Below are 18,239 nucleotides of genomic sequence, written 5' to 3' on the forward strand. Positions count from 1 at the left end.
AGACCAGCCTCTGACTGGGACCAGCTCTTGTTGTATCACAATCACGTTCACAATCACGTTCATACTATTAAAATAGTAAAATAGTTTCTTAATACAATGTAAAGTGTTAAGTGTTTTTATATTTTTGTGCATGACTAGTCTAAACATAGTTGACTCTGGTTAGTTAAGGTGCAGAAAAACAGACATAATCAAAAAGGAACCCAGTGATATGGAGGTAAACCACTAGAGACACACAGAGACACCGCGGCTGGCTGGCTGGCTGGGGGTTTGTGTGTGTGTGTGTGTGTGTTCCTTGATTCACTTGAGGTTTGGCTGCCTTTGCATGTGCATGCTTGCGGGTATATTTGTGTGTGTGCCTGTGTCTTACGTCGTGCGTGTGTGTTCGTTGATGCACTTGAGTATTCCTATAAGTGTGTCTGCTCACTCGAGTGTGAGTCCTTCCAAACACACGAATCAGGTATGAGAGAGAGAGAGAGAGAGAGAGAGAGAGAGAGAGAGAGAGAGAGAGAGAGAGAGAGAGAGAGAGAGAGAACGAGAGAACGAGAGAGAGAGAGAGAGAGAGAGAATTAATTTAGGGTAAATGCCCCGTTGATCATTTAAAAAGTAAAAAAATACACAAAAAGGGACTGATTTGCAAAATAAAAATGGATACTGTCTCTATAGGGTTTGATTTTTACACTGATCGTTTTAGACATGGATGAGCCACTCATAAATGCTGCGTTGCATAAAGGCCTATATGGGAATATGTGTACATATTGCTGCTCATTTTCAGTCATCTACTGAATCCATCTTATTGTATTCCTCCCCACTGTCTGTCAATAATGTTCACCAGTTCATCCATCATTATATATTCCTCTACCTGTGTACATACTCCACACTTAACTACTTTGTACTTCTGGTTGGATGCTAAACTACCTTTCGTTGTCTCAGTACTTGTACATTAGTAATGCTATAGACCCTAGAGCTGTAGCCCAGAAGACAGTCATTTTAAAAGGGGGGGGGTTTCTCCCGTGAGAAATTTTGAAAATCAAGATCACTTCTTGTTGACTGAATTGTTTCTTTCTTAGTGCCAAATTGATTCTTTTTTGTTTTACAAGAGCCCTCTCTGCTCTCCTTCTCATTAATTTTTCCTTTTCTAGTTGCCTTATTAGGTCCTCCACAGTCGCCCCATCAGTCCCTGGCAGTCTGGTCCCTGGAGCAGCTGCCCCTGGATCACCTGCCCCTGAATCACCTGCCCCCGAATCATCTGCCCCTGGATCACCTGCCCCTGGATCATCTGCCCCTGGCAAAGTGGCCTCTTCATTGCTCTCTGTGTCTCCCGTCATGTCCTTTTCATCCCTCTTGAAATCCACCTCAATTTCCCCCTCAATCTCTAACAATTACAAGGTAATGTTGCTGTATTTTGCCTTTGCATTTGCAACTCATCTCCAATGTAAGGCAATGTAAGAAAATGTATTAAAGCGAAACATTTCTGTATTGTGAATTAAATCATCTGCCACAATCAGAAACCAATAAAATGTATAAATGGATCTACCGGCAATTGTTAATTGGGTAGAAATGTGTCGATTATCTACATTGTGTGCAAATCCTCAGTGAATCCCTGACCTCTGGTTGTTTTTTTAACTGAATGTACAAATATGAATTATGTAATCTCATTAGGAGTGTAGTCTATCCTTGAATTACATGAAATGGGGAATATTGTTAGCTGCATGGATCATACCGAAGTTTAATTTGGCGCAATATTTGTGGTCCGTTGCACTTGGTTCTGGAGGCACCCTCACAGAAGGGGGTTTCCTCCTCTTCGGCTTAGGGCGATGAATAAAAACTGTTGGGACAGCACCGGGCCTCAGCTTCAACATCCCTTCTCTTTTTGTGGCAGTGAATTAGTTCAAAGTGTACCTATAGGTAGGCTTGTAAGATCAGTTTCCATTGCTCATCAAATATCATTGAAAAGTCATAATTCTCTACACTTAGAATTATTATGCCCTTTGAAATGCTATCAAGTGATGTGAACATTAATTACATTACATAATTTTGACGGTTGCTGACCCCTGTCACTTGTACGTTTTGACGGCTGACCATTGCCATCCATTTCTTCCTGCGCTCTTGGTCCTTGGGGAAGCCATACATGTGGTAACCCTTCTCGGACCGATTGGAGCATCCAAACGCTGCACAGCCAACCATGGTATGACCATTGATCTAAACCAATTTTGAATTTGCTCAGGGCTATTATAAGTATTGTAATGGCATAAAGTATAGTATATTTGCAACGTTAAATGTTAATGGTTTGCCCTAAGTATATAGTGTTCCCTGCTGTGTCCATTGTTGAATCTGTTCACACAATCGCACTCACTTGTTCGTGTCACACTAATTGTTTAATAAAAAAAAATACTATTTCATTCATCCAAGCGTAATGAGTTGTTATTCTTTGATATATTTGATACTTTGTGTGGCTCATATCTTAAAATGATCATGGTAAAACATCTTGAATACTTTGATTTCAATACAGATGCAGGGTAAAAGTTAAGCCAGTATGCTAACACGAACGTGAAGCTTTCCCTCAAACTTAAAAACGTATCCAAGTAATACTTATAGCTAGCTTTCAGTTGTCCCCCTACCACTCTAAATGTAAAACTGACATTAACAAATATGCAATATGGCCAAAACAGTCAGACAAATACTCATTCATATTTACAATTCAATAGGGCTGGGTATCACTAGGTACCCCACGATACGATACTATCACGATATTTTACCCACGATAACGATAATATCACGATACAGCGATTCTGCGATTATCGATATATTGCAAGAAATTTCATTACAAAAACATTTGATGCAAACAGAAAATTAGAAAACAAAATAAATGCAGAAAACATTTCATTGCTTAGTTTCATTCGCTCTGTTTACAGTGGATGTATCGCAATGGCGAGGCGCACACAGCCTTTAGCCGTGTTCTGTAAATATTCTAGAACACACAGGAGTCCTGGAGCTCTATATCAAAATATTATCATATAGCCTACATAGATATCTATATCATATAATATATATTATAACCGCCAAAAGATGTGTGAGCCGATATTATGATTCTCAAACGACCGCGTTGGGTTCTCCGACGTTCCTGGTTCTTCAACGTCCTCATCAATGTGAAGTAGACTGAACCGCGACAAGGAGGAGTAAGGGATTGTTGCAGGGCAGCGCTTAGGCACCTCCGCCTCCGGCGGTGGTCCCTCAGCGGGTCTCAAGCTGGAGACAATCGCCGCCAACAATCCCTTTCTCCTCCATGTCGTGGTTCATGTTCTTGAGGGAGTCAAAGCCAAAGTTCCTTCCCCCCAATTCATTCTCAACCTTGGCTGAGATAACCCCCAATACGAGTCTCGTTGTGGAAATACCAGAGACGAGAGTCCGACAGAACGGTTATCCAAATAACAAGGAAGTGTACAACACTTGCGATACAGTCCTGGAGCTCTATATCTAAATAATATCATATAATACATAGAAATCTATATCATTTAATACATATTATCACGGCCAAAAGCGGTGTGCGCCTCCAGACGATATAATGAATCACAAACGACTTTGTCGGGTTCTGCGACGTCTCTGGTTCTTCCACTTTCACATCAACCTGAAGTCGACTGAACCGCGCGCTGCCTGCTGCCGGCTGCCCGCTGCCGGGCGATGGTGCCTCGCGGCAACCGGCGGCATGACGCAGTTCATGTACTTCAGCCAGTCAAAGCCAAAGTTCCTTTCTCCCAATTCCTTCTCAACCATGGCTGAGATAACATAACCCCCACAACAGTCTCGTTGTGGAAATACAAGACACGTCAAAGAACCGACAAGAAACACGCGTTACAGTGTGTGTATTCAAACAAACACACACACGTGGCGCTCGCACGGTCGAGTCTCATTGGCGGGCCAACGTCTCTGGGCGGGCCAGGCAGAGTAAGGGGAGGAGCTGAGATTCCTGATGACGTCAAGAATACAGACATTCCAAATGTCTGTAGGAGGCTCAAGCACACTTGAGCCTCTGTTTTTTCAAAGGCGAGCAGAACAGCTAGAGCTCGTTTTACACCAAACGCAAGTTTTAGCAATTGGGGGACCATAGGCAGGCTAGGGGGACTCATATTTATGTTAGAAAACCTCATAAAGTGAGATTTTCATGTCATGGGACCTTTAAATATCGATATTTGGCGTCAGCATATCGATAACGTCCCGCAAGACGAAATATCGCGATATGTCGCAGTATCGATATTTTGGCACACCCTTACAATTCAATATAGAAATCTCTGCTGTCGTCCCATAGAATAACATTGACTGCGCGGCGTGTTTGGAACTATTGAGGCTTACATGAACCACGTGACAACCACGTGACCAGAGATCATAGCGTCACAACTCTCTCTCTCTATAGCTCTGGCCCAGACATAACGCTGTGCCTGCTGTGGAGGGAACAGCTCAGGACCCAGCCCCCCCCAGTTCGAGCCGCCGTTGACACACTCCAGGATCGTTTGAGGGACATATCCGACATGCTAAACCACCTGCTGCCATTGCTGACTGGGACCGAGTCAGGATTCGGATGCGTTGGACAGGTTGTGCGTTGGACAGGTTGTGCCTTTCAAACATGTTTTTGCGTGGAGAAGGAGTGGATATTGTTGCCTGGACTTGAGCAGTACTATTTAACGAACGACGGCCGCTGCCGTGTTTAGCTTGCTGTAGCGAGTGTGAGGTATATTGGGTAACATCTTTAATGTCGACAGGTATACGTACAGACGAGGTCCACCTGTCCTCCATCACTCACCTGGAGCTGCAGGACCAGCTGAGGAAGACCAGAGGAGGAAGACCAGCTGAGGAAGACCAGGGAGGAAGACCAGGGCCCGGCTCTGACAGCCCCCCCCCCCCCCCCCCCTTGTGTACCAGTTGTGTCTGATGCATGAGGTTAAAGCCCGAGCGAGAGACCCAGCAGACTCGTGTATTGGGATTCTTTTTTTTTTTTTTTTTTCTTTTTTTTGTGTGCGTGTACGCAGACGTCCAGGCGTGGATCCTCTCCGGTCGAATCAGCTTCCACTGTGGAGGGAAGACTGGGATGAGTGACAGGACGTTTACATGCACCGCTTAATCAGATTGTCAATTTTGCCAGACAGGGTTAAATCCTTTTTCATTGGGGAGAGACAGTACGTACCATCAGGCGGCGCACTCATGCTCCTCCTCCTCCTTCGTTGTGGGAGCGGTCCAGCGGCCAGCAGGTCCTCCTCCGGGGCCAGCAGGTCCTCCTCCGGGGCCAGCAGGTCCTCCTCCGGGGCAAGCAGGTCCTCCTCCGGGGCCAGCAGGTCCTCCTCCGGGTCCGGTCGCTCCGGGACGGTGGACTCAGAACCTCTGGTCTCGTGGCGGGAGAGGAGAGCCATTCAGCCGCTGAGGGAAACCTTTCATTAGAGCGATTTGGGTCCGCTGATAATGGTTTAATCATCACTCTTCTCCAGACACAAATGTAGGCAGACTTTTAAATAAATCAAAATTCCTCACGCTCATTGGCTGACTTTATATATTGAAGAAAATTTGGGAATTGTTCACCTTCCATATCTCTGGGGGGGCTTTTTGGTTACGTCTGTTTTACTGCACCATTACTAGCCTGTCTGCAAAAAACCTAAACTGTGTTAAGGTTTGATCGGCTCCTCTGAAGCCTGCTCTCCACTTCCAGCAGCAGCGCCCTCATGCGGCCAGTGGCGGTACGGCCGGACACTGTCCGCAGGAGGATACTGTGCGCAGGAGGGCGCTGCTGCATCATTCACTTTTCATGCACGTCATTGTATTAAATAGTTTTTTAATACAATTTAAGTGTTTTTATATTTTTGTATACGACGGATCTAAACATAGTTGACTCTGGTTAGTTAAGGTGCGGAAAAACAGACATAACCAAAAGGGAACCCATAGATATGGAGGTAAACCAATGATCTTCAGTATGTAGTCAGCCAATTGGCGAGAAAATGTGATTTATATGAAGATGCGTGAGATCCATGGATTAAGTGAGGCAGAGAGCCCACAGAGACTGCTTTTCTATAGAGCCCAGACTTCTGTGCTAAAACCCTGTGCGGTTTCTACAAACAGTGGACAGAAGTAGCCTAAAAGTCAAATTAATTGTAGGCTACCGTTTGCAGAATGAATAATATCCTCGTACTATAACTAATACTTTCGCTATTGCTGACTATTTTTCTTTTATTTCTTGACTTATTAAATGCCCTGAAGCTCAGTTGACCTTCGGGGCATTTAAAAAGTAAAAAATATATAAAAAAATTCTGATTTGTAAAAATAAAAACGGATACTGTCTCTCTAGGTCTGTGTTGCATATATATATACACATATATACACACACACACACACACACACACACACACACATATATATATATATATATATACACACACACACACAAATATATATACACACACACTATATATATATACACACACATATATATATATATATATATATACACACACATATATATATATATATATATATATATATATATATATATATATATATATATATATATATATATATATATATACATACACACACACACACACACACACACACACACACACACACACACATACACACACACACACACACACACACACACACACACACACACACACACACACACACACACACACACACACATATATATATATATATATACACACATAGCCTACTTATTTAATTGCTGCTCATGTTCAGTCATCTGCTGAATACATCTTAATGTATTCCTCCCCAGAGTTTTACTATCAATAATGTTCATTCAGCAGCCATCATGATATATTCTTCTACCTGTGTACATAGGCTACTCCGCACTTTACTACTTTTCTTTGTACTGGATAAACTACATTTCGTTGCCTCAGTACTTGCAGCCTACAATAGTAGTGTAATTGTATTAGGGCGATTTCACAATCTCTTTGGTCCGGACCAAAGCGCCATGTTTCTTTTTTGGTTTTGTTCGGTTCCTTTTCACATTGGAATTTTTCAGTCCAACAGTCCGACAATTTTTTCAACAACGCACGTTTGTGCATAGATCGTTCAATAGTTGGACAAGACGGTCGGGGGCGCGGGGTAACGCATAAAATGAGAAAACAAAGTCAACAAACTATGGCGATTGTGGAGATTCAGCGTGCTGCCCTCGATGGTTTCATACAGTTATAAACATTTGCAGTAGGCTACTTTTGGAGCATCAGAGGCGTTTGGCACAACGTCGATTTTATGATGTTATGCTATCCGCGGAAAACGCCTTCTCCCTCATCCTTATATTAAATGCATCCGAATTATAAGTGATCTCCAACTAACTTTATATGTTGGTGTCTCTGCCTAAATATCCAATTGACATCTCGCCTCCAATTCGTTACATGTTGAGCCACGGCACATTTTTAAGGGGTCCGATAACGTGACGTGATCTCTTCATCTAGCGAACTAATCAAACAATATAAATAAACAAGCAGAAATGGGAGCCTGTTGCGTCCAAAAAGGCATAGGGGCCTATTATTTTTTAGAACTGGGTCGGACCGAGCGCGGTCGCTTTCACATCTCAAGGGAATCGCACCAGGTTTCTTTTGGAATCGACCCCTGGTGCGGACCAAACAGCCGATTCCAGACCCAGCCGGAGAGGTGGTCTCGGACCGGCTGTTAGATCCGAACCAGAGTTCGATGGTTTGTATTCACACCAGCCCAAAAGGTCCGCACCAGCGATTATTTTGGTTTGGTTCGAACCAAACAAGGCAGGTTTGAATAATAGTAATAGCATTCTTGTTTGATAAAAGTTGGTTACTGACATGATAAGAAGCGCACAGAAGGAGAGGCACAACTGCAGGATCCTTTTATATTGCTGCTCATGTTCAGTCATCTACTGATTCCATCTTAATGTGTTCCTCCCCAGTGGGAGTTCTACACTAGTCAGTAATGTTCATACTGCATGCATCATCATATATTCCTCTAGGCCTACCTGTGTAGCCTACTATTCTATTTTTCTTTGTACTCCTGGATGGATAAACTAACGTTGTATTAGTACTTGTAGCCTACAATAGCAGTGTAATAGTGTAAGCATTCTTGTTTCATAAAAGGCTACTCACATAATAAGAAGCGCACACAAGGAGAGATGACTTCAAAATGGATTGGAAAGCTACGTCACGGCCCGACGCACCCTATCCAGGATCAGGATAGGCATATACTTCCGCAATCCACCCGTGCTCAGAGGCCAAGCCTGGTATTGCGAGTAGGGTCTATCTGCAGCCGGAGCCACTTGCCAAACACGCCCATTGCTCTGCCAGACACGACCATTGCTCTGCCAAACACGCCTATTGCCAAACACGCCCATTGCTCGTTCTATGTGGTGGTGTCATGGCAAATTTGTACCGGCCTGCCTACGTCATCAGTTGTTGACAACTTGACAACTGATTTGATTGGGTTGTCCGTTGCCTGGTGGGTTTCAAAAAACATTCGGCTCATGTTTCCAAAGACGAAATAACATAATACAGATAACGGATCGCTAGATAACACTTGTTTTTCATTTATATTTGTATTGTATTGAATTTTTTAATCGAATTTAAATCGTGTTTAAAGCAGGTTTCAAAAACCATTCGCGCTTGTTGCCGAACACGTGGTAGTCGACCACGTGGTAGTCACACGTGGTAGTCGACCACGTGGTAGTCACACGTGGTAGTCGACCACGTGGTAGTCACGTGACTGCAACGTAACAGGACGGGACTGGGCGGCGGGTTTATATTCTGTAGCATTACGCACGCGCACGAGCTATGGGCGTGTTTGGCAGAGCAAGGGCGTGTTTGGCAGAGCAAGGGCGTGTCTGGCAGAGCAATGGGCGTGTCTGGCAGAGCAATGGGCGTGTTTGGCAAGTGGCTCCGGCTGCAGATAGACCTACTTGTCTGCCACCACTGCTATGATGGGATATTGTCCTTTACTCAAAATGTTACTCTAATCAGACACTGCCCCCTAGTGGACGCTCGTTAATACAGCATGCACTGAAGCGCTCTGCACACTTCCTCTAGGGGGAACAATTTCCATTGTTCCCCATTATGTATAAGATTTACATTTTGACCGTGTATGATGCATCATATGTGATCCTATGATCCTGTGTAAATGTGCTTTATTGTTTTGCACGGTGTTGCTATCTGGAGGGGAGAGGGATACGCCACATTCACATTCGTTTTCTACAACGCCCTATACACCGGCTCGGGACCCCACCCACCCGGTTAGAGCCGCCGTTGACCCACTCAAGGATCGTATGAGGGACAGGGTCCAACGCGCTAAACCACCTGCTGCCATTGCTGACTGGGACCGAGGCAGGATTCGGACGTGTTGGACAGCTTCCTCCATGTGTTGCGTACCAGCCTTTGAGATGTTTTTGGTTGAGAAGGAGTGGATATTGTTGCCTGGACTTGAGCAGTACTATTTTATGAACGAGGACCGCTGCCGTGTTTAGCTTGCTGTGGTGAGTGTGAGGTATATTGGTAACATCTTTAATGTCGACAGGTATACGTACAGACGAGGTCCTCCAGTCCTCCATCGCTCACCTGGAGCTGCAGGACCAGCTGAGGAAGACCAGGCGAGGAAGACCAGCGGAGGAAGACCAGCCTCTGACTGGGACCAACTGAGGAAGACCAGGGGAGGAAGACCAGGGGAGGAAGGCCAGCGGAGGAAGACCATCTGAGTAAGACCAGGGGAGGAAGACCAGGGGAGGAAGACCAGGGGAGGACCAGCCTCTGACTGGGACCAGCTGAGGAAGACCAGGGCCCGGCTCTGACAGCCCCCCCCCCCCCCCCCTTGTGCACTAGTTGTGTTTGATGCATGAGGTTAAAGCCCGAATGAGAGACCCAGCAGACTTAGGAATATACATTTTTTTAACGGTTTATTTTATTGTCTGTGATCATCATTACATGGAGGTCAGTTGACACATACATTGATTTTTCTGGCGAAGCCACCGGAGAAGTGTGTGTGTGTACGCAGTCGCAGACGTCCACTGGTGGATCCTCCCCGGTCGAATCAGCTTCCACTGTGGAGGGAAAACTGGGATGAGTGACAGGACGACATGCACCGCTTATTCTGAATGTCAATTTGTCGGACAGGGTTAAATAATTTTTCATTGTGGAGAGACAGATGCGTACATGAAGGCGGCTGACTCATGCTCCTCCTCCTCCGTCGTCGTGGGCGCGGGCTAGCGGCCAGCAGGTCCTCCTCCGGGTCCAGCAGGTCCTCCTCCGGGTCCGGTCGCTCCGGGACGGTGGTGGACTCAGAACCTCTGGTCTCGTGGCGGGAGAGGAGAGCCATTCAGCCGCTGAGGGAAACCTTTCATTAGAGCGATTTGGGTCCGCTGATAATGGTTTAATTATCACTCTTTACAGACACAAATGTAGGCAGACTTTTAAAGAAATCAAATTTCCTCACGCTCATTGGCTGACTTTATATATTGAAGATAATTTGGGAATTGTTAACATTTATGATGTTATGCTATTCGCGGACCACTCGAACGCCTTCTCCCCCATCCTTGTATTAAATGCATCCGAATTGGTCTCCAACATTTATATGTTGGTGTCTGCCCAAATATCCAAAAGACATTTCGCCTCCTCTTCGTTACATGTTGAGCCACGGCACATTTTTCAGGGTTGCCAACTTTGGGACTTTGGCTGGAGTGAGACTCTAAAATATTAGTGTGAGCTGTGAATATTTTTGACAACCCTAACCCTATTTATTTATTTTTTTACAAAATAGTCATCGTTTACTTAGTATAAACCCTCATTTATGACGAAAAGTTAAAGAATGGAAACGCTTTTTCAAATTGTACAATTCATTTATTGATTGCACTAATACAAAATAAAGACAGGCATCTCGAATAAAGACAGAAATTTCAAAAACAAAAAAGGGACACAATAGTTACCCCAGCTCCCCAGAGCTGGCTGCGTGTACACTCCTCAGCAGAGGCAGAACATAGAAGTTACATATTAGGCCTGTTGTATGCCACAGTGGCAGTTTTGGCCTGCTTCACAACCTCTTCAGGAGGTTCGTATCTGAAGTTCAAGGCTGCTCATTTTCATGGTCCTGATTGACGACAGGGTGCCTTCAAGGGACAGTCTGTTTCTGGTGTCAGTCTAGTTTAGGCCAATCAGTGAAAATGTTTGCTCAGCATCCGCATTTGAGTGAGGCATGCTCAACACAATCTGGGCCACCTTGAATAATTTGGGGAATTTAAAAGTGCCACTTGCCCGATTCTTAAGATTTCCAAGATATACCCATAGGTGGGCCATCCTGTGGTACTCGCCATCCTCATTTGTCCTGATGACCGCTTGCCCCCAGATGGATGCAGGTATATCTTCCTCCTCCATCATTTGAAACTCTAGGAATTCATCATTCAGCTGGTCCTGCTCCCTTGGTTGGTTGTAGGGCAGGTGATGGTTGAATCTAAACAGAGATATACTGGTTTGAGAAAAGGGTCTTTGCAACAGAAACAGAATGAACCAATATCACTCTACAGCCCAGATGGTTGCATCCATACCTATGAACAAAGTAGAGCACATCATCCAAGGTGGTATCCATTTTTTGTCTGAAGTCCACGACCCTTGAACCTCCAGCACAGGGTCATGTAAAGGGAGCTTAGCTGGGGCTAGCTCCTGGAAGAGTCCATGGAGACATCATCTGCTTCCACAAGGCGGTTTAACGTTGTCCTCGTTGTGAAGCCCACACCAAGCTGAGAATCGAAAAAGGTATGTATGGATAATTTAGTGCTTAGAGTAACAGAAGACCTGCAGACAATGCAAACATTATATAAAACCATTGTTTTTGTGACTCCTAATATTTACCTGGCAATTGGCTCTCCTCATCCCTGAGGTCCACTGTGTCCACATTGACGCCTCTAAAAGCTCCTGGCTTCAGGAATTTGGACAGGAGTTTCTTGACGAACAACCTGATCTTGAATACACAAATAGAAGAATTAGGTTAGCGAAAATACGGAATCTCACACATTACCCTAAAAAATATACCCCCTTGTAAATTATCCCTATTCATACAATTACTCAAGGCACAGGGCTAAAGGAACTCTAAAATAGTGACGTGAATAGTATGGTAGACAAATAACGTTTTATATATTTGTGAGTTCAACTACAAATAAAAAACTAAATGCAACAATAAGTGCCATGTACTTGTTCATGAAGTAGATAGACACAAGGGTCTTGCCGTTGGAATAGCAGGTTGAAATGTGTGAAAGTAATCAGGCCTTGTCAATTTATTCCCTACCTACCCATGAGCTCAACTGCCAACCAACAGGAACCAAACTTTTTTTTTTTTTTTTTAGGCCTCAGTGTCAACTGGTAGAACAAGAGATGGATCTCCGTCATTGGGTCCTGGAATGAGTCACGCACCCGGACACACCTGGCTTGCTTCTCAACTGTGGAGTTCAAGAAGAGGCACAGCAAAACAAATAAATAATAATTTTGAAACATTCTCATATTCCTTGACACTGTGTGAACTTGTGACAAGCCAAAAACGGATGCCTTGTTACATTAGTTGGATACATCAAATAGGTTTCAAAATCAAAACTAGGCTTATACTTACGGATGCTTCCAAAATAACTCATTATAGTGCATTATAGAGACGTAGAATCCGACTGACCACCATCTCCAAACTAAGCCATCTTGTGCTCACATGCAGCAGTGTCTCCATGTAGCTTGTGTCACAAAACGTACAGAATTCTGTGACGATGAAAAATGTAGATTACAGCAAACAAGCAGTGCAATGATTAAAGAAAAAAAAATAATGAATTACATCTTGAGAAATGAAATGAGTGAATTACCATCCAATATGTTCTTGCGTTTGGTGCTAACTTTGAACCAAAAGCCCACATCTACTGCCAGGTCCTCAACATCGAACCCTGTGATCTGAAAGGATTTATTTTCTTTTGAAAGAAGGAATTGCTACTGCAAATGGGACAGGTTTCCTATGGAATACCAACTTAACATTATAATGCTATGACATTTACATTTAGCAGACGCTTTTATCCAAAGCGACTTACAAGGAGAATAACATTCAACCTACATTGCAACAGAGACATTAGTGTAACAATAAACAAATACTGCTAAGTAGTGCTAGTAATTGTAAGTTAGGAAAGGAGGTACTCTCTGAAGAGCTGGGTCTTCAATTGCTTCTTCTATAACTAGACTAATTGAGCAATTTACCTCACTGTACACGGCACCAGCAGCAGAGGCATTGTTGTGCACTATGTGGCATGGGCAACCTAGGATGAACACTGAAGGGTTTTCTTTCAGCACCCTCGATTTGATAGAGTTTCTGTCTCCCATATTTACGCTGGCATTGTCAACAGAAAGAGCGATGCAATTCTGCCAAGGTATACTGTGCCCTTTCAACACAGAGTCCATCTTGCTGAAAATGGTTGCCGCAGTGCCACAGCCTTCTCCAGTTGTTATTCCCATATCCAAAAATCTCTGTACAAATGAAATGAAATGAAGTGAAGTACGAGAGTCTGGTAGAACCAGGCTAGCGTGAATGATGACTGAAATAATTCACTATCTTGCTCGAGGAGTAATTACTCATGCATACATTTGTTTGAAATAACGAACCTCATCATCACTCGAATGACTCGATGAGGTAGTATTGGATGTCATGACACAGCTTCTTGGCACATACTGCCCACTGTAGTCTTTGAACCAGCGAGCACTATTAGTTTGAATGCAATATACAATTGTACCACTAGATGGGAGTAATTTTTACACAGTGTCCCATTAATGAAAAGGTAGGCTAGTGTAACATTTTTATTTTGACTAACAAACTGAACATAAATCATTATGTGACTAGCTTACCTGCTGAAGCTCTGCTTGATTCTTCTCTCCATGTCCATGATCCGTTTTTCTTTTGAAATATTTCAGCAAGTTCATCTAACAAAACGTCATTGCACATGAGCCTTTTATTTAGCAATTACCTAGCCCTCATAACACACGTGAGAAAACGTTTGGAACTAGTTGAAGTCTTTACTGTCTCAGCACACAATTAGACTGATTAAGCAAGGCTACGTCTGTAGTGACAAGGTACACTATTGTATTAGACAATATATTATTCGATTTGTTTGGCTACTTTATCTGCTTACCTTGATTAATTGTCATCCAAACTTTCAAACGCGCATCAGTGGGCTCTGACTCAGAACTCTCTCTGACCTTTTCAAACGCAACTTAGTATCAGGTGCGTGGTTTTCAGCGAATCAACGATCAGAGTCTGATAACGTGACGTGATCTTCTCATTTACCGCACTAATCAAACAATATAAATAAACAAGCAGAAATGGGAGCCTGTTGCGTCCAAAAAGGCATATTATTTTTAGAACTGGGTCGGACCGAGCGCGGTCGCTTTCACATCTCAAGGGAATCGCACGTGGTTTCTTTTGGAATCGAACCCTGGTGCGGACCAAACAGCCGAGACCCAGCCGGAGAGGTGGTCTCGGACCGGCTGTTTGGTCCGCACCAGGGTTCGATGGTTTGTATACACACCAGCCCAAAAGGTCCGCACCAGCGATTTTTTTGGTTTGGTTCGAACCAAACAAGGCAGGTTTGAATAATAATAATAATAATAATAATAATAATAATAATAATAGCATTCTTGTTTAATAAAAGGCGACTCACATGATCAGAAGCGCACAGAAGGAGAGAGGCACCACAACTGCAGGAGGATGTTCTTATTGCTGCTAATGTTCAGTCATCTACTGATTCCATCTTAATGTGTTCCTCCCCACTGGGAGTTCCTACACTAGTCAGTAATGTTCATACTGCATGCATCATCATATATTCCTCTACCTGTGTAGGCCTACTATTCTATTTTTCTTTGTACTCCTGGATGGATAAACTAACGTTGTCTTAGTACTTGTAGCCTACAATAGCAGTGTAATAGTAATAGTGTCAGCATTCTTGTTTAATAAAAGGCTACTCACATGATCAGAAGCGCACACAAGGAGAGATGGAGGAACACCTGGAGAGGCAGGGGGAACAAGGCGGCGCGGCGCAGCTGCAGGGGGGAGTGGTCGGCTCCTCTGAAGCCAAGCACTCCGAATTACCAGCAGCCACAGATGCAACTTTGTAGCGAGATAAAACCGAGTCCATATATGGGCAGATTTAGAATGATTTGCTGCATAATGTTGCAAATTCAACTTTCTTCTCATCTCGTCGATAATGCTGTTTCGTGCTGCTAGCCTTTTAGTGAGATCAGAGAGTGTTGAGAAGGACAGTAAAAAACCCGCAGTGAATTCAGCCCGGTCCTCTTGACATCGGGTAGGTGCATCATGACAGTGGTACCGTTAAACTTCAATAGCCCGGGCTTTTATTTGTTTCTATCACTGAACTTTCGAACAAAACTCTCGCTCAGCAACGATGGGAAATACTATCAAATGTATTATTTAAACCAGTATGAATATTACCATAGGTGTTTACCAGGTAATCGAATAACGCCTGCTGCGCGCGCACACACACACACACACACACACACACACACACACACACACACACACACACACACACACACACACACACACACACACACACACACACACACACACACACACACACACACACACACACACACACACACACACACACACACACACACACACAGCACTCTCAGTTCTGGATGTGAACGCAACCAGACCTTCTCAGTCAGGAAGCTGCGGTTTGTCACTATGACATAAGAGTCACTGTAGAGACTCAGCCAGTGTTGTACCAACAAGTGCTGTAATACACGCTATCTACATGTCAGGCTTAACACCTTACGAATATGTCTTAATATGGTACTACATAGTACAAACTGTTCATGAACATCGAATGTAACTCCACAATGTACTCTCTCTCTGGCCCTGGCCTTGGCTCTCTCTCTCTGTCTCTCGCCCTCTCACTCTGGGCAGTTTTCCTGATGAACATCTGTTTTCCAGACAATACACTCCTCAGCATCTGCCACCACTGCTGGCAGATGATGGGATATTGTTGGGATATTGTCCTTTGCTCAAAATGTATGAAGGTATTATTGTAGCAAAAGTCTTTAGCACCTGTAACTGCAGAATTTGAATGCGTACACTAAAGTCACAGTACATTTGAAGTCGTATATATTTATTTTGCATGTGTACTCTAAAGTCACAAATGTGTAACAGTACATTTGTAGTAAAAAAAATTGTTTTTTTTTACAGCATTTTAATGAGCGAGCACAAATCCATTTTACAACTGCTCGAATCTGCTCCTGCAAGTCTCAGCTGTGGGTTTTTCTGCAGGTTGTTTTGCCCCACGTCTAGGTGGTAAATGTGTATCAAAAGTATTCGTATCCGTAGATGCCAGAGCGTCCGTGGGCGGGACAAAATAGTCCCCCTGCGGCGCGGGATACGTTTCTTTCTGGAGAAGTGGAGAGGGCGTCCTACTGAACGGAGGTGGGTATCCTACATTATGTTAAATGAAATGACTTAGTTCAAGTGAATTCCCCCCAAAGTATTTCATTAACATGCCGCAAATGTCCTTCAATGTATTTTAATGGTCGCCATAACATTCAGAAATGTTAATGCAATTCTTTGGGGAGAATTCACTGGAACTAAGTCATTTCATTTAACATAATGTAGGATACCCACCTCCGTTCAGTAGGACGCCCTCTCCACTTCTCCAGAAAGAAACGTATCCCGCGCTGAGTAGGCCTATGCTGTGATCTTTATAGCTCCATGGCTGGCACGCGGTGGGTCCCAGTGTAATTTGAGAAATGCAACCCTGCCGGCGATTTTCATTGGATTAGGAAATTATGGGCGGGACTATTTTGTCCCGCTCACGGACGATCTGGCATCTACGGATACGAATACTTTTGCTACACATTTACCACCTAGACGTGGGGCAAAACAACCTGCAAAAAAACCCACAGCTGAGACTTGCAGGAGCAGATTCGAGCAGTTGTAAAATGGATTTGTGCTCGCTCATTAAAATGCTGAATTAACATAGCGTTCTTTATCATTTTATTTGTGAGGACATTTTTCACAGATGTGCAACTTCTGATGCATTATTTGAAATTTGGGTTTACGAATGCACACCTTTTGGGCATGTTCTCAGATTATGAAACACGGGTGTGTTTTGCACCAACCGCGCTGCAATAATTGTAGCAAAAGGATTTGTGCACCTGTAACACAGATTTGCGTACTCGTAGACCCTATTTTGTGTTTACAATGGTATAAAAAATATATTATTTATTTTTTACGACTACAAATGTACTGTTACACATTTGTGACTTTAGAGTACACATGCAAAATAAATATATACGACTTCAAATGTACTGTGACTTTAGTGTACGCATTCAAATTCTGCAGTTACAGGTGCTAAAGACTTTTGCTACAATAATACCTTCATAAAAAGGTCCGCACCAGCGATTTTTTTGGTTTGGTTCGAACCAAACAAGGCAGGATTGAATAATAGTAATAGCATTCTTGTTTAATAAAAATAGGCTACTCACATGATCAGAAGCGCACAGAAGGAGAGAGGCACCACAACTGTAGGAGGATCTTTTTCACTTGTTTATCGTTTTCAACCAGGGGCGGATGGTGTATAGGGGCGATTTGGGAGACGCACTACCAACTGGGAGAAAGAGGATATTCTTTCTAACAAATTCTATCACAGCAAAATTAGTTCTCAGTGTTGAGGACATATTATCTGTCATTGTCCAATCAGAATCGTCAGATTCAAGAAGTTTGAGCAGTGACGGAATGAGTCATGTCTGTAACCGAAGCGTAACTTGCGGTCGGTGGCTTAACCAGAGAATGTCTATATGAGTCAAGGGGTCTGGGTATCGCTATCTCCAAATGACTATCATATAACTGCTGTGGAAACATGGGAAAGCAGGATTTAGTTACTATGCAACAAATAACTGGAATAAACTCCCTGAGGATTTAAGACTAGCCAACTTGGAGCACCTTTAAAACCAGATTGAAGACTTTTGTTTGCTTTAGCTTTCTGCTAACTCTTAAATACATTGTAGCTTTTTTTTTTAACTTTGCCTTTTTTTCTATTATATTACTGAAATGCCTTTTTAACTTTCCCTTTATTTTCTATTTTTACCAGAAAGATACATGATTTGATACCAGAGAAAGGATAAGGGTTTGAGACCCAAGTTCTGTCTGGGTTAGAGTCCTAGAATCTGGGTTGGAGTCCCAGAGAAAGGACCGAGTTCCTTTGGGTC

Source organism: Gadus chalcogrammus, chromosome 23, assembly GCF_026213295.1.
Source record: "Gadus chalcogrammus isolate NIFS_2021 chromosome 23, NIFS_Gcha_1.0, whole genome shotgun sequence".
Taxonomy (NCBI): Eukaryota; Metazoa; Chordata; class Actinopteri; order Gadiformes; family Gadidae; genus Gadus; species Gadus chalcogrammus.